Source organism: Oryza brachyantha, chromosome 12 (genome assembly GCF_000231095.2).
Source record: "Oryza brachyantha chromosome 12, ObraRS2, whole genome shotgun sequence".
In the NCBI taxonomy this organism is placed as follows: domain Eukaryota; kingdom Viridiplantae; phylum Streptophyta; class Magnoliopsida; order Poales; family Poaceae; genus Oryza; species Oryza brachyantha.
This window is the reverse complement of record NC_023174.2, coordinates 5765770-5787395: the sequence shown is the minus strand read 5'-3', so window position 1 is coordinate 5787395 and position 21626 is coordinate 5765770. Positions and strand designations below refer to the sequence as shown.

Here is a 21626-nt window from a genome sequence, read left to right as displayed (position 1 = left end):
TCCCTATTTGACGTACCGAGGCAAGGGTAGGCGTGATGGAGTATGGACGGGCAATCGTGGTGTAACGAAAGCCTCTGCTGCTTCCGGATCTACCAAGGCACAAGAGGGGACTGCCCGACTTGGTGTGAAGGAGGGGGTGAAACCTGAAGTGTGGTGCGATTGTTTAGGGAGGGTTAGGTGAAAGGTCTTATCATGGTTTCCGTACTGAGGTATTGTGGTGATATGTTGGGGCATGGTAACATGCTTGGCAGCCATGTCTTGTGGGTAAAGTTATACACCTCTGCAGAGTAAAACTATTCGAATAGCCGTGTCCGCGGTTATTGGGCGAACTGACAGACTCACTGGGATTAGTTGAACCTCTTTAATAATTTTATTAATCTTGGAACTGGTTTGACCCTGCGTAATGTGGTGTAACGTTGGCAGTGGTTTGGGTCTGTCGTAACGTGGTTTAACATTGGGCAGAGGGTTTGTCACGCCTAGAAATTTACACCAAATCTCTGAACAATAGCAGGCATTAAATCTCGGTCCAGGAATTAGCCCGAGTACACACTATGACAATTAATACACAGTTCCACGACTTAAAAACAAATAAAAACAATTATCTATCGAAATGCAGCGGAAAAGGAAAACAAGACTAGACCATCTAATCTTCAGCTTCAGCTAGCGAAGACGGCTCCACACCACAGGCATTCTTGACAGCGGACTGAACCTTACTTCAACCTTCGGAACAACCTTCAGACTCAGGCTCTGGCACTTGCTCTGGTGGGGGAAAAATTAAGCAAGGCTGAGTACAAACCACCGTACTCAGCAAGTAACACCCAAGAGAGGGAGAATAATGAATGCAACAGGGTACAAGGAATAGGCCAAGGTTAAATTACACAAAGCTGCAGTGGTTTAGCAAAACAGAAGACAGAATAGACTGAAATAAAAGTAAAGTAAACATTTAAAATAAACACCCACTGTCCAACGTTACACCATGTTGCAACAGGCCCAAACCACTGTCGAACGTTACACCACGTAGTGACAGTGTCAACCCTCTGCCCAACGTTAAACCACGTTGCGACAGACCCAAACCAATGCCAACGTTACACCACGTTGCACAGGGTCAAACCAATTCCAAGATTAGTAAAATTATTAAAGGGGTTTGACTAATCCCAGTGAGTCTGTCAGTTCGCCCAATAACCGCGGGCACGGCTATTCGAATAGTTTTACTCTGTAGAGGTGTATAACTTTACCCACAAGACATGGCTGCCAAGCATGTTACCATGCCCCAACATATCACCACGATACCTCAGTACGGAAACCATGATAAGACCTTTCACCTAACCCTCCCTAAACAATCGTACCACACTTCAGGTTTCACCCCCTCCTTTACACCAAGTCGGGCATCCCCTCTTGTGCCTTGGTAGATTCGGAAGCAGCAGAGGCTTTCGTTACACCATGATTGCCCGTCCATACTCCATCACGCCTACCCTTGCCTCGGTACGTCGAATAGGGACAAGCTAGATTACGAGTCTCACCGTTGCCCATTCTGGCTTGTGGTTAGTACGTGTAAGACCTTCAGGGTTTCCTGAGAACCAGTCCTTAATTGCTATGGGCACGACTCTCAAAACCATGCACCCACAGCCCACCATAAGCAATATTTTAGTTGTATTAATCCTCAACGGGAAATTAATAATGATTACAACCATTAAAGGTCTATCAAAGTTTAAGCAATAATCAAATAAGAATTGGTGAGCTAGTTGAACTAAGCATGGCTAAGCATTGACTAACCCTAATTCTAGTCAAATTAACCCTGGGATGACAATAATAAATGGGGATCAACGGGTATAAAGGTAATTGCCCAATAGATAAATAAAGTAAATAGATTTGCATAAAACAATGCATGTTTGAATGTAAAAGCGGGGGATTTTATAATCATAGGTTCAATATGATCAAAGAAGGGTGCCACTTGCCATGCTTAGACCCACGAGGAACTTCGGCGACGACTTTGAGAACAAACGGCGCTGCGACGGGGGAAAAACCTACGACAAACAAGGCAAAACAAACAAAACAGGCTATAAAACTACTGAAACAGAGAAAGAAACTATTTTTAATGGATTCTTGGCATTTTTCTGGATTTAATGAAACTTGAATGGACCTAAACGGAGACTAGATGAATTACTTATGAATTTTAGAAGTTTTCTGGGTTTTTAGCTAAACAGAAAAGTCCTAAATCAATTATTGCGCAATTAATGGGGCTGCTGACGTCAGCGAGGAGAGAGGAGGCTGACGGCTGACAGGTGGGGACCACCTGTCGGTGAGAGAGAGGGGAAGGAAGAGACTGACACGCGGGCCCGGGGAGGAGAGAGAGGAAGGGAGGGCGCGGTGGCGACTGACGAGTGGGCCCCGTCGGTCAGCGAGAGGGGAACAGAGGGGGAGGGGAGAGCGCGGCCGGCGGCGGGAGCTGGCGGTGGCGGGAGCGGCGTCGCACGGCGACGGCGCACGGCACGGCGACGACGGCGCGACGGCGACGACCGGCGACCAGCGACGACGCGCGGCGGACAACCGAGACGGCGGCGCACGCGGCGCAGCCGAGCAAGGCGGCGGCAGCGGACTGGCGCGACGACGACGGCCGGGCGCGAGAGTGGACGCGGACGGGCGCGGATGGCGGCGGCTTGACGACCGCCTCGCGAGGGCGACGACGACCGCAGCAGGCGACGGCGAGGAGGAGCTCCGCACCTGTCCGGCGACGGCGTGCGGCTCGGCGGCGGTCGGCCGGAAAGGGAGAGAGTGAGGGGAGGTGAAGGGAGACGCTCACCGGCGGCGGCGACCGTGCGGACGAGTCGGCGAGATCGAGGCGAAGGTGGTGACGCGGGTAGGAGCGGAAGATCGGCAGTGGCGGCGGAGATCGGTTGGCGACGGCGAGGAGGCCGGACGCGGCGGCGACCGGGCGGCGAAGGGATGCGCGGCGCTGGGGAGGCTCCCCTGCGGCGACGAGGGCGGCAGCAAGTCGGCAACAGCGAGGCGGAGGCGGTGACGCAGCTGGACGACGACGACTGGCGGCTGGCGGCGGAATCAACCGGCGGCGGCGAACGACGACAGCGCGGCGGCGACTCGGGCGGAGGCGGAAAGTGGGCGACAGCGCGCGGCGGCTCGGGATTTAAAGGGTGGCGGCGCCGGCTAGGGCGGGCGGAGGTTGGAGACCGAGTCGGGCGCGACGCGATCTTGACGGCGGCGGTTGCGGCGGCGGCGCGGACTCGGACTCGGCGCGGCACGGGGCGGCGCGGGCGCGAGGGCTGGCGGTGAGGCGGTCGCTGACAGGTGGGCCCCACCTGTCAGTGGCGCGAGGGAGGAGGGAGGCGGCGCGGACTCGCGGGCGCGGGCGACGCGGCGAGCTGGGCCGGGCGGCGGCCCAGGCGGGGGCGCGCGCGGGGCGGGGGAAGCGGCCGGTCGGCTGGGCCGGCCGAGGGGGAGTGGGCCGGCTCGGCTGGGCCAGCCCGGGAAGGAAAAACAAGAAAAAGAAAAAGGAAAAAGGAAGAGGGAGGAAAATTGGACGTCGGCCCAATTTGAGAAGGAAGGGAAAAAGAGAGGAAAAAGAAGGGAAAAAGGAAAACCCCACTTTTGCCGAGTTTTAAATTAATTTGTTTGATCAAATTTTATTTTTCTGCAATTTGAATTTAAATCCAGTTAATTGATTTGGAACCACGATTTAATTAAATTAATTCCTTTTAGAGGGATTTTTCCTGAGTTAATTAAACCAATTGTTATTTACGAATTTGTTTTTACGATTTGAGGCTTGGGATAAAACTCCGGGCGTGACAGGGTTGACCCTGTCGCTACGTGGTGTAACGTTCGACAGCGGTTTGGGCCTGTTGCAACGTGGTGTAACGTTGGACAGTGGATGTTTATTTTAAATGTTACATTACTTTTATTTCAGTCTATTTTTATTTACTGTTTTGCTAAATTACTGCAGCTTTGTGCAATTTAACCTTAGCCTATCCCTTGATACCGTATTGCATTCATTATTCTCCCTCTCTTGGGTATTACTTGTTGAGTACGGTGGTTTGTACTCAGCCTTGCTTACTTTTTCCCCCACCAGAGCAAGTGTCAGAGTTCCAGTGAGAAGGTTGTTCCCAAGGTTGAAGTGAGGTTCAGTCCGCCGTCAAGAATGCCTGTGGTGTGGAGCCGTCATCGCCAGCTGAAGCTGAAGATTAGATGGTCTAGTCTTGTTTTTCTTTTTCCGCTGCATTTCGATAGATAATTGTTTTTATTTGTTTTTAAGTCGTGGAACTGTGTATTAATTTGTCATAGTGTGTTCTCGGGCTGATTCCTGGACCGAAATTTAATATATGCTATCGTTCAGAAATTTGGTGTAAATTTCTGTGCGTGACAAATTCTCTCTAAAATCATTGAAATTTCCTCCGCTCAGAGTAGCTAGCATTCCGTCAATATCACCGGCCGTTGCGTCTTCCCAAGCTGCCCCACTGCTAGCTAGGCAAGCTCGATGGCACTTGCAAGTAACAAGTTGAGCTAGACGGACGGAGATCTTGACGGCATCTGGTAACGTCGATGGCAGCGGTGGCCGGGGTTGGGCTGAAAACTCACTCATTAGGGCAAAGAGAGAGGGAAACGAGAATTTTTTTTATTAAATAAGCACTTTTAGCAAGTATTTTTATTACTAAATCATCGGACAAAATTTTTTCAAAGCTGAACCTTTTGGCCATGCCAGTGTAGGTGATGCGGTAAGATAACACTGTCACAGAGCTTGGTCGGCGTAGCAGTCTTGCCATGCAATGTCAGTGCTACCACGTCACCGACAATGGTATGTCAAATCGTTTCGCCATGCCAATGTTGGTGGCATGCCAAAAGATTAATATGGTGGAAATATTTTTCGTAGAAGTTTAGTAATAAAATTATTTATTAAAAAATTTAAAAAATAAAAAAAATTTCGGGAAAGGAAGGAGAGGAAGATGAGAGAGTAATATGGGTTTTACAAATCTGTATTTTTGCAAAGTAAATGAAATTAAATCAAACTTAACAGAAATTTTGGACGGGATGTGTTATCTCAGAGAATGGAGGAAACTCTCAACTCAATTAAAGTGATCAGAAAACTTTTGATGCTATATATCTAAAGGAGGGAACTATGGGTTCTACAAGAAACTAATTTTCCCAAAATAAGAAACTGAGAATTCAGTTTTACTAGGGGTTTTCTAAGATAACCACATATGTTAAATCAATAGAAGGGCCTTGCATTTTGGAACAATTTTTTTAAATTATATCATTTAAATGAAAAATTACAAAAACATAAGTATATATTGTCTTTATCGAACACAACACGAACGACAGGGAACTACTGGACTCGCTTAGTTCGATAGGGCCTACTTCTACTGTAGACTACACCTGTTAGTTGACCGTTAATTAGTGTATAAATGATTTTATTGTCCTTAGTATAGTTCAAAAAGCTAGAAATGTTTGATGTACACATTATTTGGGTTGCAAAAAATAATAAGGTATAAATTACTAAGTATTTGTTATGAATTTTAAAAAATGAACATAATATCATTAAAAAAATTAAAAAGCTTTATTGTAAAAAAAATCAAGCTCTGCATCAAATTTGAAAATTACTATTCAACAAATATGTAGTGAAAAAATATTCACAAATTAAATTTTGTCACAAAATAAAAACACATTTGAATTTTTTAAATAAAATTCAACTCAAATTCCAATAACTGTGTTCCTCTTCCCAGAAATTCAAACATAAATAACATATAGTTTCAGTTCTCAATTTTTTGGTGAATGTAATGTATGAATTTTTCATAGTGTAAAAAAAATCAAAAATTTAAATTTTGTTTTTCAACATTGACATTAAATGATTCTATCCTTTTTATTTTAGTATAGATTATTTTTTTATAGGAAAAATTATGAGAGGACAGTTATTGATGGAGAACTAGCGAAAATGGATACATAGGGATCAAATGAAAACTCATGGGCATATAATTATGGTGTTGACGATTGATGTCGGCAGTAAACTTATAGGGTGGCTATTAGGCTCAGAACTAGATGTTTAGGATGAAGAAAAAGACGATTTACCTAGGTTCAGGCTCTCGGCTGAGTGAGATAATACCCTAATCCTGCTTGGTGATGGTATTGAATATACATAGAACCGTCCCGGGTGGGGTGCCCCGTACCCCCTTATATAGTGTAGGTAGGGCTTACAGATATGGTAGAATCCTAATCTGATAGACTAAGATCTATCCTAATTCGGTTATGACTAGGATCTGGTATACACGACATGCAATCGGGTGGTTACCAAACTCCTGGCCGATACTATACAGATATAATCTTCTTTCTATTCGATACGTCTTTGACTGTACGTACTCGTGTGGTCTACGGATACCCCTAGTACAAGTATCCCACAAGAGGTATATAAGCGATTGAGCAAATTTCCATGGGTACATACAGAATTTTCTCTTAGATAGTCTATCAACGTGCTAGACCTATTGAACTTTAGTGCCTTCAAACTTTAGTAGTTCGATGAGTTGTTTCCCTAGCTAGCTTGGAACGTGTCCCCGTCATACAGAGATATGCCAACATGGTCTCTGTCGATCTGCGCCTTTCGGTTTCCAATACTTATTTTTGCCATTTTCCATTTAAATGGTATTAGGTTTTTAAAGAAAAAATATACGAACGACGAGTCCTTGTTGTTGGCTTGTAATATCTGTTCTATGAATCATTAAATTTGACGCACTTAATGACCTAAAATCTTAAAAAACTGAGATTTTACCATATGAAAGTAATTAAATGAGGAAATATCACACGTTTCTTCTACATTACACCCGGTCATAAGGTAATATGTATAGTAACTGCAATATATATACATTAATTAAACAATAAATGGTATATTAGCATCCATGCATAATACCTGAGAATTATTTGCTTCTTTATCTAGTGTGCAATATATAGGGTTGTTGTATACTACCATATAGCAAGAAGTGGATTTAAAATACCCTAGCTTAAACGATTGTCAGCAATTCATTAGATTGAATCTAATGGATTTGATTTTATAATACTAGAAACATATTATGGGAAGTAGAAATTATATAGTAGTAAAATTTATAGGTGTAACATTGGGATAAATTTGTGTCATATATCATGTTAAAATAAATTAATTGGTAAATATATCTTACCAAAATTTTAAATAAAATATTTAAAATACTTAAAAATACATACTTTTATTTAAATTTTACAAACCTGATACCACTGAGCAGTAGATGATATGATATAAACAGTTCCCACCAAGAAGTAAGCACCCGATATATATATGTATATATATATCCTACTCGGTACTACCCATGTGCCGTAATTATTTAAATTTTTGAGCAACTCCACCAAAAGAAACTCTAGCTGACTTAATCGTGATACCCATTTCTGCAAGCAATAGAGAACTAGTAAGGACACATTGAGCAAGCAAATCTAAATTATCTCACAAAAGTTGGGATTCTGAACATGTAACCATGAATCCTGGTCCTCAAGAATCCTGGTCGGTTCGCAGCTTGATCCCGCCAAACTTGAAGGTTTTTCCCGAGGTGAACTTCTTCTTCATGATGTTGGAGATGAGATGCATCGATCTCGTCAAAAAAAGCCTTAAAAGGATTAGTGCACCCTCTAACTGGAGCACCAACTGTCAATGATCTGGGTCAACAATAATACTATAGGATGGCTAAAAGATGGTGAAGTTGATGGTTAGGATGAAAACGAACGTTTACCCAACACTACTACAGATCCCTACAAATATGACGGCCCAACCGTGATGGAGCCCAAGAGCCCGTTAGTGGAAAAGCCATCTATGACGGGTCGTCAAAGGGCCCGTCACAGATGGCTGCATATGGTTTGGCCCATCACCGCTGATAAGTAATACGTGACTCGGGCAAATTTTGGCCCGTCACCAAAAGTTATTGCTGGCCTTAGTGCAACCTGTTACCGGGGCACACGATCCGTGACGGGCACTGAGAATAGGCCCGTCGTAGATGTATCATCTCCGATGGGCCAAAGGTTAAGGCCCGTCAGAGATGTCCTTTCAGTGACAGGCCTCGAAGTAAGGCCCGTCAAAGATGTTTGTTCCAAGACGGGCTTTAGATTAATGCCCGTCACGGATGTTTTGACCTGTGACGGGCAGATGTTTAAGGCCCGTCAAAGAAGTGTTGGACTGGCCTAAGGGTTCACTATATATATATCAATGTCAATTGCATTCCATATCCCACTATTCATATTTCTGGTGGGAGACTGGAGGGGGTGAGTTGTTGATCCGAATTTAATTAATTGGGAAAAAGTGTGGTAATATACTCAAGGATACATAGCAATAAATATTGAATAATTTCGAAACAAGTAGTATGTCTAAATTTCTATTTTTCATGGATTGCAGTATTCCGTTCTTGTTGTTTTGAAGTTGAAGTGTGGAGAAGCATATATTTCGCAAAGGTAAGAGAAAATAAAATATAAACAAATGATATACACTAGTAACAGTATATTTATAACAATTTTTTTCCTGTAGGTTTGACCATGGATAGAAATTGGATGTATGGAGTCGACCGGCTGAGCGAAGAGTACAGAAGTGGAGTTCAGGACTTCTTAAACATTGCTGAGGACCACATAAAAGGAAAGAATAAAAAATATATGACATGTCCATGCGTTGATTGGAAAAATGAGAAGATGTTTGCCGATCGAGTACAAGTATAGTCACATCTGATTCGTCGAGGATTCGTTAAGGGTTACACGTGTTGGACAAGTCATGTAGAGGAGGAGTCAGTTAGTACCGTAGGACATGGAGAGACGGGTGAACAAATTGAAGAACAAAAAGAAGATGACATGTTTGTTCCATCTCCTTTAGGCGGTAACATGATCGATATGGAGAATGATAGTCTTAATGCAATGTTGCGGGATGCTGAGGATGCCAATTATAACCAAAAGGACTATGAGAAATTCACAAGATTGGTGAGCGATTCAGAGACACCGCTATATGATGGATGCAAAAGCAAGTATACAAAATTATCTACAACCTTAGATCTGATGAAGTTGAAAGCAAGCAATGGTTGGTCCGACAAGAGCTTTACGCAACTACTGAGTTTATTGAAGGACATGCTCCCGGAGGATAACACCATACCGAAGACGACGTACGAAGCAAAGCAAGTGTTGTGCCCCCTGGGTTTGGAGGTTAGAAGGATTCATGCATGCCTTAATGATTGCATACTGTACTACAAAGAGTATGCTAACTTGGATACATGTCCAGTATGCAAGGCTTCACGGTTCAAACGTAAAGATAGAATTAATGAAGGGAAGAAGTTGAAGAGAGGCGGTCCAGCAAAGGTTGTTTGGTATTTGCCGTTTGCTGCTTGTTTTAAGAGGATCCTTGCTAATCCCAAGGAAGCTGAGTTACTCCGTTGGCATGTGGAAGGTCGTAAGTCCGACGGTATGCTAAGAAACCCTGCTGATTCAATGCAGTGGAGAAACATTGATAGGATCTATCCACAGTTTGCAGAGGACTCGAGAAACATGAGGGTGTGCCTGTGTACAGATGGAATGAACCAGTTTGGAGATATGAGTAGCCGTCACAGCACTTGGCCTGTTCTCATCGCAAACTACAACTTCCCACCGTGGTTGTGTTTTAAAAGGAAGTACATCATGTTGTGCTTGCTAATACAAGGACCGAGACAACCGGGGAATGATATTGTTGTGTTTTTAGAGCCAGTTGGCGATGACCTAGAGATCCTTTGGAATGAAGGGGTTCAAACATCGGATTCGTACGGGCGGGAACAATTTAATCTTCGTGTTCTACTGTTCGGCACAATTAATGTCTGGCCTGCTCTTGGTAACCTATCCGGTCAGTCAATTAAGAGGATGAACGCCGGCATCAACTGTAAAAAAAACACACGGAGTTTGTGCCTTAAGCATTCCAGGAAGATGGTTTACTTGGGTCATAGAAGATGGCTACCAATCCGACATCGGTACAGGAGAATGAAAAGAAGTTTCAATGGGAAGAATGAACTCTTACCTGCTCCCAAGACTTTGACTGGAAAAGAGGTTTACGATATGGTCCAAGACGTGCGTAACGAGTTCGGAAAGAAGAGGAAACCATCCACCCAAAAGGACAAGCCGTTATGGAAGAAGAAGTCCATATTTTGACGATTAACGTACTGGAAGGACCAAGAGGTCCGATATTTCATTGATCTTATGCATGTCGAGAAGAATGTTTGTGAGAGCTTGACCGGTTTACTACTAAATGTTGCTGGGAAGACAAAAGATAGCTTGAATGCACGACGTGATTTAGAAGAGTTGAATATTCGTACAGAACTTGCACCCGTTACCATTCCAGAGACAGGCAAAGTCTTTCATCCTCCAGCGTGCCACACATTGTCCAAAGAGGAGAAGATATCGATGCTGACATGCTTGAAGAATATTAAAGTCCCTTCAGGTTATTCTTCAAGGATCAGTAGGTTCATGTCGTTAGAGGACCTAAAGTTAGTGCGAACGAAGTCTCATGATTGTCACATACTAATCACACAGTTGCTTTCGGTCGCGATTCGTAATATTCTCCCGGTTGATGTCCGCCACATGATCATGATTTTGTGCGCCTTCTTCGATTCCATTGGACAAAAGGTTATCGATCTAGAAAGGCTTGACGATCTTCAGGCAGACATTGTGAAAACTCAGTGCCACATGGAGATGCAGTTTCCACTCTCTTTCTTTGATATCATGGTTCATCTTCCTGTCCATCTTGTGAAGCAAACCAAAGCATGTGGTCCATGTTTTCTACGGGAGATGTACCCGTTCGAAAGGTACATGTGCATTTTGAAGGCGTACGTCCGTAACCAAGCAAAACCTGAAGGTAGCATCATTGAAGGGTATAGTACTGAAGAAGTGATTGAGTTTTGTGTTGACTACATGTCAGAGACAGATTCAATTGGTGTTCCAAGATCTCGTCACGAGGGGCGACTAGCAGGTGTTGGCACCGTAGGTAGAAAAAGAATCATACCGGATCAACTCACTTACGGTCAAGCTCACTTTACGGTCCTGCAACACATGGTTGAAGCAGCGCCATACTTCGATGAACACCTAGCGAAGCTTCGAGAGGACCACACCAGCCGTTCGAAAGAATGGATTATCAGAACTCATAACTCTTGTTTTAATGAATGGTTTAAGAACCGCATCAGAGCTTCACAAGATAGCCATAGAGAAACGCTAGAGAGGCTAGCAGTTGGTCCCTCATGGGATGTGGACACATGACAAAGTTACGACATCAACGGTTACACCTTCTACACCGTTCAGCAGGACGATAAGACCACAATGCAAAACATTGGTGTCCGTATAGAGGCCCGCGGATGCCCAAGTGTACCAAAATATAGTGAGTTTGCAATTTGATTAACATCACATCCTCATAGACATGTGTCGTCGAACTCACATTATCTAACCAAACTTGTCTTGTGTAGGTTACTCTACTTACGGACCTAGAGTCCTCGCCAAGCGAGGTCCAATCTAAGCGGAGGGAGGATGACCTACTCACCAAAGCGCTTGAAAACCTTGAGCATCGAGGCCGCACAAGAGGAATTGGTTCGACCGTTCCTTGGAAAATTGGCCTCGCTCAGTATAGCTGGCAGTACAAGAAAAGGAAAGTAAGCAAGGCAGACAAGGAAATCTGCTTGAAGGAGCAAATACGAGAGGAGTTGCGGGAGGAATTTAGTCAAGAGCTTAATGCAAAGATGGTTGAGGTCGAGGCAAGGATAAGGCATCAGCTTGAACAGAGACAGATGGTCGTAGTTGACGAATCACCTCCCGCCGTTGTAGAAGAAGTATGCCCTTCACAGCGGAGAAGCAGCTGCGCATCAGCAGAAGTTGGGGACGTAGCTCCTGCGGTGCCAGCAGCAGTTGATCACATTCAAGTAAGTAGCGACCTATTCGAAACTTGATCATTTTTCAGTATATATATACATCCTTACATTAAATACATGATTTCAATGCACGTAGGATACCACCATGTGCATCTTACGAGTAAGGGTGACACCCACCTGGTGCTATGATGCTGCGGAGGGCCAAGCGTACAAGCCAACTGAAGTATGCCCTTCACAGCATTGTAGAAGAAGTATGCCCTTCACAGCGGAGAAGCAGCTGTGCATCAGCAGAAGTTGGGGATGTAGCTCCTACAGTGCCAGCCGCAGTTGATCACATTCAAGTAAGTAGCGACCTATTCGAAACTTGATCATTTTTCAGTATGTATATACATCCTTACATTAAATGCATGATTTCAATGCATGTAGGATACCGCCATGCGCATCTTACGAGTAAGGGTGACACCCACCTGGTGCTGTGATGCTGCGGAGGGCTAAGCGTACAAGCCAACTGATAGCACGAAGGTGCACGGCGTGGACTTGGTTGCTAGACACGGAAAGGTCTAAGTGGACATGGTTAAGGATGACTGGCTGACATGGCCGTTACAAATCCCTCCCAACGACAAGATCATGACACTAGGGGCGACTCGTGGGAGTTTCATCCAATGGCCCAAGGACCTAATTGTCATTAAGTTGGCTCCTAGATCTACTAAGCCGTCGGCTAAGTCCACTGCTCCATCTTGCCCATCACCTTCAGCTCCCACCACTGTACAACAACTGCAGACGCAAGTCGGAGTGGAAGCTAACATTGATTTTGGCCCTACGATGGCCGACTGTCGTAAGAAAACCCATGCTCAGTCGTCGCCTCCAATGGTTGCTTCTAGAAAGGGCCGTGGAAAGGGAAAAGGCAAGGGGAAGGCGCCAGGGTCATTAGCTCCCAAGAAGCTTAACCTTGATATTGTAGTGGCCAATCCACATCAATTCAAGTTAGGCATGCCTTTGGTTGCAGACAGCGTCCTTGGCAAAATGGGGCCTTATTCCCGACAACTACATGGGTACTACATGGAGAGGACCAACATGTCAAGAAAAAACAAAGATTCATCCATAGTCGGGTACCATGGTCCTGAGCCATTCCTGTCGTTACCCGCATACTTCGTAGTGGGATTTGACGATTTATGCGATCTTTTTCAACAACGGGCGATCAACACAGGTTGTTGAAGTGCTACTCCTTGTAAGTATCGATAGCCTTAGTACAAATTAATTATGTGAGTACAATGCACCGTACAATGCTAATTGTAGCTTCTTCATTTTTAGGTTATGTTGGAAAGAGTCCCGACGGACAAGAAGCCAAGTAGGCTTTCTAGACCCTCAGCAGATTAATGACACGCAGCTGAACAATGCTTTGGAAGCGGCTGTTGAATATCTTAAAAACTGCTTGTGGGCATAGCAAGACAAAGACTTCATCGTGTATGCACACAACCAACAGTAAGTACTCCATCCATAGTTAGAAACTATTTCAAAACATATATCCTCGATTCATAACCAGAAAATACGTTATGAACGCAGATATCATTGGATTTTGGTGTGTATTGTCCCTAAATGGAGTAGGGTTTACTACCTCAACTCTCAAAAGAGTGACAAGTACAACTTCTCTCCTCTAACCTTTGCCTTGGACTCTGCATGGGACCAGTATGTCCTAAAGGGGGACAAGCATCAAGTAGGAAAAGCAAACCTACACCACCACCTTGACTTCTCTATCCAACAATAGGTAGACGACACGTGTGGTTTCCACGTGTGCCACCACATGCGAAATCTTATTATGCAGGTGAAGAATTCAGATCTTGAGGTTTGTGTAATGTTCTATTACTACGGGTTTACTTATAGTATTCTAACCACGTTATGCAACTTTCTAATGTTTCGTCGCCATCTCTGTTACTGGCAAATATAAATAATATTTCCTCCCACAACTTCGGCAATATTAGAGAAGAATTAGCTTCCTTCTTGCTTTCGGAAGTTATATCACCAGAGGATCTTTTCATGCCACTTCGATGCCATCCTAAACAATTTTCCCTCTAGCTTGTGGTGTAAAGCTAAACAATTTTTCCGAGTAGCTGTGTGTGCTATAAAGTATAACAATTTTAATTCCCTGTAGCTTATGGTGCAAAGCTAAACAATTTTTCCATACTTTTTAGCTAACTGTGTGTTTACAAATATTTGCCACTAAGATGCTATACATCATGTGTTCTTGTATATATTTACATGATGATTGTCGACGAAGTACAATACTTGCAATGCACAAATATTTGTATATATCTATATTGCTCACCAAATACAACTGTTGTGACCAAATATTTGTATTTATCTCTTCTGGGATTGTATATTTTTGCGTGTATATTCTAGAGGGCATGGCTAGCAATCCAGAGGCTACCCGAAATACAAATTTTAATTTTTTTTGTATTTTATTATCGGTGACGGTCGTAATAAAAGCGCGTCGCTATTGCATTATTCGTGACGGGCTTAGAACCTACCGGTGGCAGGCTGTAATTTTAGCCCGTTAAAGACAAGTTCATGCCCGTCCTACGTAATGTAACATCCCAGCCCAAGGCTTAATAGGATTTGATAGATACTCATACCAACAAGTTGCAACTTCTTTTCCGGAAGCTTATCTCGAGAGAACTTCAAGGTTAAGTGTGCTTGGCCTGGAGCAATCTTGTGATGGGTGACCGACCGGGAAGTCATTTCTCGAGTGCGCATGAGTGAGGACAAAGTGCGCAGAAAAGACATGTGTGTTGGTTGTGTGAGGGAAGTCTTGATGTCTTGATGTCCTAGAGCGCAGAAAAGACATGTGTGTTGGTTGTGTGAGAGAAGTCTTGATGTCCTAGAGCACAGGCCCGACCTAGGGGCTAGAGCGCCCCGTACTTATAGATATGGTAGATTCCTAATCTGATAAGTCTTGATGTCTTGATGTCCTAGAGCGCAGAAAAGACATGTGTGTTGGTTGTGTGAGAGAAGTCTTGATGTCCTAGAGCACAGGCCCGACCTAGGGGCTAGAGCGCCCCGTACTTATAGATATGGTAGATTCCTAATCTGGTAAGACTAAAATCTATCTTACAGATATGGTCGGGTCCGGTGCGCCCCGTACTTATAGATATGGTAGATTCCTAATCTGATAAGACTAAAATCTATCTTACAGATATGGTCGGGTCCGGTAAGACTAAAATCTATCTTACAGATATGGTCGGGTCCGGTACGTGCAGCATGCAACCCGGCAGTTACCAAACTCCTAACTAATCTGGTATAGATATTTGTACTTTCCTATTTGGCACCCCTATGACCGTATGAATACATGTAGTTTACGGATACTCCAAGTACGGGTATCCCACAAGGTGGGTGATCTATAACAACATTCCATGCATATATTGGAATATGGAAATCCATCACAATCGGTTGGGTTTTCATCCAAACATTAAATTGACATGAACTGATGATTTTATATCACCGCAGTGAATTATAGCCATGCTAATGGGTTGGATTGTAATGCGGTAGAGGATTGGATTGTCGATTGGGTTTAGTTTGGATTGTTAGAAATAGGTTGTCTTGTCTACCGGGCTGAATTGGTTGGATCTTCTAAGAAAGCAGGTTGGATGGAGGCGGGATTGGACATGACAGAGAGGTATCAGGATGGAATGGATGAAATCCATAACTTCTCAAGAGGAAGCAACACGTACATTGCGCTATGCAGATATGCTACCATCTGAACAAGCTGCAGCCAAGCTCCCGGGGAAAGTTGCACACTACATTTTGTTGTGAGCAAAAGGTGTAATCGTGGGTCGTTGTCGTCGCACAGGCGCTGGCATGGGTCAGGTGACGATGGTGGCAGCTAGGCGTACCTGATGAATGCCAATTAGCGTAGCCATCAATCTGTTGTAGCGCGGCCGCGGCGGCGTACGCGACCAAACTACGCCGATGAATTAATCCATCAAAAGGGGTGGGTTGGGATGGATTGAAACCCATTTGATGGAAACTGGGTTAGATATGGATTAGGAATGGATTATACCATTTAGGCCGTGTTCGGTTGGAGGGCGATTGGGTGAGATTGGGTCACAACCCTAGCCTGTGGATTTCTCCCTCACGGAATAAATCTCGGCCTATAGAAAAATCGTTGTTCGGTTCAGCCCGGTCAGGGTTCTAGCCTGGCCCATCCCGGGATTTTTCTATTGTCTTGGCCAAGAAATTAATCCTCTACATCGGTGGTGTGGAAAAAATCCCGTCATCTTGTGTGATAATGTCTAAAATTTCAATATGCTTCTTTTGTAAATCCCTGTCAAAATGAACGGATGTTTGGAAGGGATTATGGGAAAGTTGGAGATTCAAACCCCATAGGGATTGGGTGACATAGGAGGGGTTCACCTAATCACCCTTAGGATAGATTCCTATTGGGGATTAAATTCCAACTAACCGAACAAGACCTAAATGGAAACTCCGTTAGATTTGGTTGTGTTAAAATATATATTGGGAAAATTTCTTCTATGCACCTCAAAACTGAGCCAATCCCTTACATGCATCTAAAAAATGCATGATCCTTTATGTGCCCTCAAAATTTCATTGCAAACCCTTGTATACCTCTCCTGTGAAATCTCCTTTAGTTTTGATGTTTGTTTGCTTTGAAATGTCCATTATGTCTATCGAGAAGAATGGAGGATATGAAATTTGAGCGCATAGTTTTCAGATTTAGACATTGATTGAATTGTTTTTACATGACATGTATTCTATGACAAGTAAAAACGAATAACAATAACGCGTGGATACAATTTAAAACAAAATTTAAAAAATTAATCACTGTATAGTAAATTTAAAAAAATTATTAGAAAACAGTGAATATAGCTAGCTAACAGTATTGAGATTACTTTTACACAATGGACATGACAGACTAGTGTGAAAAATACATACATGACAATAACATGAGCATCCATTAAAAATATGCAATTAGTTTCATGGTAATACGATATACATCAAATTACCATTTTCATATCAGCAAACGACGACACATTTAAACAAGTCAAATACTTTGTATATGGCCAGATCACTGTACCATTTAAACATATAGCAACCGGCTGACAAAACTAATTTAATTAACAAGTACTAGTTACACCATAACCACCATTGACATATGAGTACATTAGTAAAACAACAACCATACGTAGGCAGTACATGTACATCCATCATCAGTGGCCTGAGAATAAAACCAAACTTATTTTCTTGGCTCCAGGTGGGATCGCTCCAAGCGCCAAATGCAGGAAATGGATCGGCACAGCGAGTTGAAGGGTTTTGGAGTCAGGAAGCCAAATGGCTCCATATACACCCTCCCGATGCCTGAGTGCATGTGTCAGCAGGCTAAACCATGATATGCTAGAGCACTTAGGTAGCAGAAGGGTCCGGCAGTTTTGACACCAGAAAGTAGCCAGACAATATTGACAGTAGCATGTCACTTAAGTTCAACAAAAAAACTACAGTACTTAGCCACTCCATAGGCTAATCTATCATTACCAAAATGAAACTAAATCAGCTAGCAATATACATACATTAGTCCATAAGCTTTTTTTTTTTTTGCTTCTAGTGGCCATTGCAGGGCTATTCCTTTTGCTCCTGGTTCTCATAGCTGGGCTGTCAAGAGCAGCAAGAGATGGTGACTTTCTCTTTGTGTTGCACTTGGCCTTTTTAGGTGTAAATGATGTTGTTTGCTCTCCAAATGTTGGCAGCGGTACAATCATGTTGGAAGATTCAGGTTGGTTTGAGCCAGTGAGTGATCTAGATCTGAAAAAAATAGTTCAAAATGGATTGGATAGACCAATATAATAGCAGCATTTGAGAGAAGTGCTCACCTAGCTGATTTGCTTGAAGTTGAGCTATTGTTATTTGTCCTAGTTTTCTCAGCTGAATGATCGGGTGGGCTAATTTGCAAGATTTGTCAATATGTAGAACAATCGACATAAATTCAGATTTGATTAAAATGAAAAAAGTTGGCTGACCTTGGGGGATATGTCATTATTGGTGCAACTATTGGAGCAACTACTATGCTAGTCGCTGATGTTGGTGGATTAGTTTTCTTCCTTCTCTTCTTTGGTGGCCCTCGTCAACAGTAGAGTAAATCGCAAGAATGTCAGGAGCTGAACTGAAATTAGTGAAAACATAGCATAAAAAGTTACCTTTCAGCAAGCATTGCTGCTACTTGGGCTGGATCACCCTCTTTGCAATTATGCCAATGATGTCCATAGGTCTTGCAAATTGGGCATTTATGTCTCCCACTCATTTTGCCCCCTTTCTCGGTGCATCCTTTGAACCTCATAGTTCTTGGCCTTCCAGCCGATCTCTTCAAATGGGTGGTGCTAAGAAGAAGTCATGATCAACATGTGGCCATTGCGACTTGTCGGGCAATGAAGGGATCAATTTCTCGTATACTGCTCTAAATTTATGCACACTGAAGCACTCATCCACATAATTTTCGAGTCTTACTCTAATTGATGTGATAAATTCTATAGCATGGGCACAAGGCTTTCCTGAGACTTGGAATTCTCTACATGTGCAGGTTTTGTGGTCCAAATTAACAACATGTCTAAAGCCGCTATCATATCTTGATTTTCATTAATACCATGGATACGAATAATCATTGGAATCATCTTTGTATCAACAAACTTTTTAAACATTTCTATCATATCTTGATCAGTTCTGACATGATAAGAACTTTTATGAACCTTATCAACATAGCAAATTGAAATAGTTTCATTTGCCCCAATGGATATGACCTTGCAATATCATCAACAAAGTGTTTGTAACACAAGGCTTTTGAGTCTACCACCTCACTGAATAAAAACCAATCATATTCCACCCTAGCATTTTTTCAATCCCCAGCTAGTTTAATTTCCAGTAAGTAAGTAATTATCGGGTCCATCCTATGGATGAACACAATAGCTGTCTATCAACCAAATTCAATCACACACATGCAACTACAACAAATCATGAGTAAGTTTAGTCTCTTACCCTGTAGGGAGCCAAGAAGGAATTGTGCTAGGCTTTGATTTTGCCATTTCAAGTGGATCTAGTGTCTTCAACAAGCTAGACAAAGAAAAAAATTCATTGGTCTACTGTCTCTATTTTGAGCGAAGTTTACCAACAATAATTGGTACCTAGGAGAGCCGCTGCACAAGATACGGGAGCTTGCGCAATGCCGTTTCAGGTGAAGACGAGAAGAGAGGCTGCCGCCGCCGCCTGGGTAGAGAACCCGACGCCGCCTAGCTAAGGAGTCGCCGCCGGCGGCCTAGGGAGCCGCAGCCGCCGCTGGCGGGCTGAGGGAGAGGCATGTACCTCCGCCGGCCTGGGGAGCAGCAGCCGACGCCGGGCTAACGAGCCACCGCCGCTGTCGGGGAGCCGCAACCGCCGCCGCTGGCCTGGGGAGCAGCAGCCGACGCCACCCATTTGGGAGCCGCCGCCGCCGCCTAGCTGAGGAGCCACCGCCGGGCTGGGGGATCCGCCGCCGCCGCCAGGCTAGGGAGCCGCCAGGCTTCCCTTGGTGAGGAGAGGAGAGAGGCTGAGAAAGGGAGCATTTTTGAGGTGTACGTAAGGAATTGGCTTAGTTTTAAAGTGTATTGAAGAAATTTTTCATATATATTGCAAAGTCGGTATGGGACTATTGGTTTAGTTTTATCGGGAGGAAGTAAATAGGAAGGAAGCAAGTGGGGTGGATTGGTTTTGGGCTGGGTTACTATTCACTAGTGCCTGTTAGTAACATCCGATCGTAGCTTAGCTCTAGCAACCCTAGGGTTTGATAGATCTTTGCTGATTTAAGCTGCAAAACGGTTGGTTCTTCTTCACAAATGTGAGAATGTTTGTTGGTTGGCTCGAAAAGCAAACGGTTGGTTCTTCTTCACAAATGTGAGAATGTTTGTTGGTTGGCTCGAAAAGCATCCGTCCATCGTAACATATTTACGGTAGCTATCTTCTTTGCTAATTTGCTTAAAAATCAGTCATTTGATTCAACCCAGATGAATTAATCTCTAAATCGACTCTCTCGATTTTAGTGATTCTGTGCTGAACAAGAAAAGTCATCAGGTCACACCTCGAGTTTTTTCCTTAGTCATGCCCTGAGTTTTTCCCCTAGGTTAACTCATAAAAGATATGGAATTCAAGAAATTAGTTTGTTTATCTCAAGAGAGAATTATGTTAAAACAAAAATATTAAATGAAAGGATCAAATGACCAAAAATAATGTTCTCGTATCATTTTGCCCAAATATATTAAAACGAATGTTAGTGAAATTTCCAGAGCATTATAAATAATTATGAATAACAAAAAAAATTGTTTCAAATTGGAATTATATTAAACGGTGACTTTCTTTCATCGAGGTCGCGGGCACAGCCCACTGCCCTCATCTGGATGCGACGTAGGGCGCCGACACCCCTCCTTTCCCCTCATTTCCTTGGTCTAGCCGACTCAAACATATACTGTAGTATAAAATGAGATTCGGAGTTCCCATTTTCACTCTACCATGGCCTGCCACCCCCTCCCTATCTGCCTAGTTGCGCCGTGGCCATAGGCTGCCGCCCTGCCAATGCATGCACCAGTGCCGCCTTTGCCCTAGCGCCGTCGGCCACCACTCCGGTATGCCTATGCCTATTTACCCTAGCAGCTACTGTCACATGCCTGCCTACGCCTATTTGCCCCCACCTCTGCATGTCAGTCTGTCGTCTCAGTGTCGCGCTCCCGATTGTCATTGTTTTACCTCCTTTTCCATGAATCGTATATCCAACAAGATAGTGATCTCTTCATCACCATCGCTGTGATAAAATCTCGTTCTTTTTCCTCTCCCTGTTTTCTTTTTTGCCGACGCCACACTCCTGGTCGTAGTTGTGATCCCGAGTCGCGTTCGCCGCCGTTGGGTTAGGAGCCACCATATCATGTCACTCTCTTGCCCATGGGATCAAACACATTCAATCCGGGTTATCCACGGTGCCATTTCTCCATAGCTTTCTAATAAATCATTATTCTATTACCTGTTTCACTAGAAAACATCGTGAACTTGTAAAATTCATAACTAATTCATCTAAGTCTATTTAAGCACATTCAAATTTCAGTAAATCCATACAGGTCAAGAATGCAATAAAATAGTTTCTTTTAATGTTTGTACTGTCTAGTGTTTTGAATGTTTTTTTTTCTTGTATGTTCTAGATATCGACAATTCCGATGCTCATGTTTATTATGAAGTCATACTCCATGCTAGTTCAGATCATCAAAAAAAGGTCATACTTCACTCATTAATCATGATGTACCCTGTTTTTAAATTATTTTCATATTTATAAAATATTTATGCATTGTTTTGCAATTACATGCATTATGGGTAAATTCTATGCTTGCGCTATTATGCCATATTGTTGTATTCTCTTTACCTTATCATTTTGGGTTTATTTATACGATGAATAAATACATTCTTAGCCATGATTAGTTGGTTTAACTTATTTAAGTGGGTTATTCGACATATTCATAACTTGTTGAACTGTGAGCTCATAATAAAAGTAGTTAATGGTATAGTGTTTTGTAAAATCAACCGAAATATGACTTCATGGTAGGCTATGGGTGTGTGGTTTTGCTAGTCATGCCCATGGAAGTGAAGGGTCGGTTTGCTAGAAACTCTTGTGAGAAAAACCATACTTAATGCAAACTAGCGTGGGCAATGGCTGGAATACAGGTATACCTTTCTCCTTTCCCAGCCTAC

General features: G+C 43.3%; 1 long non-coding RNA gene across 2 annotated transcripts; it reads right to left on the bottom strand.

Annotated features, from left to right (window-relative positions):
- Positions 1-16829: 16829 nt before the first annotated feature.
- LOC102706063 lies at positions 16830-19467 on the bottom strand. 2 transcript variants are annotated; one of them, XR_001551534.2, is made up of 5 exons: positions 19046-19467; positions 18900-18974; positions 17891-18247; positions 17744-17812; positions 16830-17675 (listed from the first exon to the last, which is right to left on the bottom strand). It is a non-coding gene; the product is annotated as an uncharacterized LOC102706063 (long non-coding RNA). The 2 variants fall into 2 exon arrangements; XR_001551535.2 differs by having other exon boundaries at positions 17891-18231.
- Positions 19468-21626: the final 2159 nt, after the last annotated feature.